This window comes from Bison bison, unplaced genomic scaffold (assembly GCF_000754665.1).
Source record: "Bison bison bison isolate TAMUID 2011002044 unplaced genomic scaffold, Bison_UMD1.0 scf7180017863950, whole genome shotgun sequence".
Taxonomy (NCBI): domain Eukaryota; kingdom Metazoa; phylum Chordata; class Mammalia; order Artiodactyla; family Bovidae; genus Bison; species Bison bison.
In genome coordinates, this window is record NW_011494522.1 from 619661 (window position 1) to 622201 (window position 2541).

Here is a 2541-nt window from a genome sequence, read left to right on the forward strand (position 1 = left end):
GAAACCCTAAAGACTCCACCAGAAAATTACTAGAGCTAATCAATGAATATAGTAAAGTTGCAGGATATAAAATCAACACACAGAAATCCTGTGCATTCCTATACACTAACAATGAGAAAATAGGAAGAGAAATTAAGGAAACAATTCCATTCACCATTGCAATGAAAAGAATAAAATACTTAGGAATATATCTACCTAAAGAAACGACCTATATATAGAAAAATATAAAACACTGGTGAAAGAAATCAAAGAGGACACAAATAGATGGAGAAATATACCACGTTCATGGATCAGAAGAATCAATATAGTGAAAATGAGTATACTACCCAAAGCAATCTATAGATTCAGTGCAATCCTTATCAAGCTGCCAATGGTATTTTTCAGAGAACTAGAACAAATAATTTCACAATTTGTATGGAAATACAAAAAACCTCAAATGGCCAAAGCAATCTTGAGAAAGAAGAATGGAACTGGAGGAATCAACCTGCCTGACTTTAGGCTCTACTACAAAGACACAGTCATCAAGACAGTAAGGTACTGGCACAAATACAGAAATATAGATCAGTGGAACAAAATAGAAAGCCCAGAGATAAATCCACACACCTATGAACACCTTATCTTTGACAAAGGAGGCAAGAATATACAATGGAGAAAGGACAATCTCTTTAACAAGTGGTGCTGGGAAAACTGGTCAACCATTTGTAAAAGAATGAAACTAGAACACTTTCTAACACCATACACAAAAATAAACTCAAAATGGATTAAAGATCAAAACGTAAGACTAGAAACTATAAAACTCCTAGAGGAAAACATAGGCAAAACACTCTCCAACATAAACCACGGCAGGATCCTTTATGACCCACCTCCCAAAATATTGGAAATAAAAGCAAAAATAAACAAATGGGACCTAATTAAAATTAAAATCTTCTGCACAACAAAGGAAACTATAAGCAAGGTGAAAAGACAGCCTTCAGAATGGGAGAAAAGAATAGCAAATGAAGCAATGGACAAAGAATTAATCTCAAAAATATACATGCAACTCCTGCAGCTCAATTCCAGAAAAATAAATGACCCAGTCAAAAAGTGGGCCAAAGAACTAAACAGACATTTCTCCAAAGAAGACATACAGATGGCTAACAAACACATGAAAAGATGCTCAACATCACTCATTATCAGATAAATGCAAATCAAAACCACAATGAGGTACCATTTCACACCAGTCAGAATGGCTGCTATCCAAAAGTCTACAAGCAATAAATGCTGGAGAGGGTGTGGAGAAAAGGGAACTCTCTTACACTGTTGGTGGGAATGCAAACTAGTACAGCCACTATGGAGAACAGTGTGGAGATTCCTTAAAAAACTGGAAATAGAACTGCCACATGACCCAGCAATCCCACTGTTGGGCATACAAACTGAGGAAACCAGAATTGAAAGAGACACGTGTACCCCAATGTTCATCACAGCACTGTTTTATAATACCCAGGACCTGGAAGCAACCTAGATTTCCATCAGCAGACAAATGGGTAAGAAAACTGTGGTACGTATACACAATGTGATATTACTCAGCCATTAAAAAGAATACATTTGAATCAGTTCTAATGAGGTGGATGAAACTGGCGCCTATTATCCAGAGTGAAGTAAGCCAGAATGAAAAACACCAATACCATATACTAATGCATATATATGGAATTTAGAAAGATAGTATGATAACCTTGTATGTGAGACAGCAAAAGAGACACATATGTATGAACAGTCTTTTGGACTCTGTGGGAGGGTAAGGGGGGGATGATGTGGGAGAATGGCATTGAAACATGTAAATTATCACATGTGAAATGAATTACCAGTCCAGGTTCAATGCATAAGACAGGGTGCTCGAGGCTGGTGCACTGGGATGATCCAGAAGGATGGGATGGGGAGGGAGGTGGGAGGGGGGTTCAGGATGGGGAACACATGTATACCAATGGCGGATTCATGTCAATGTATGGCAAAACCAATACAATATTGTAAAGTTAAAAAAAAAAAAGTACAGTTTGCATTTGGAAATTATGTGGTAGCTTATGGTGAAACAGCTTGAATCCTAAGCATTGTGTCTGGAATTATCACAGTGGGGAAAGGAAGTGCTGGATCACATAGAAACCCACCCTTGCTTTGTTTCAGAGCACTCCTTTGATGATTCTATTGATAAAACATTTACTGAAAACCTACTACATGACAGCAAGCATTGCTCTGGGTGCTTGATAATTAATTAGTTAATTACACACGCACATTTATACACATATATACATATATGTTGGAGAAGGCAATGGCAACCCACTCCAGTGTTCTTGCCTGGAGAATCCCAGGAACGGGGGAGCCTGGTGGGCTGCCGTCTATGGGGTTGCACAGAGTTGTACACCACTGAAGAGACTTAGCAGCGGCAGCAGCAGCAGCATACATATATGTGAATAAATAAGTATCCATTTGTTTAAAATTAAAATTCTTTGTTTTGACATAATTTCAGATCTTTGCTGTGGTAAGTGAATACAGAATTGCTGCTGCTGC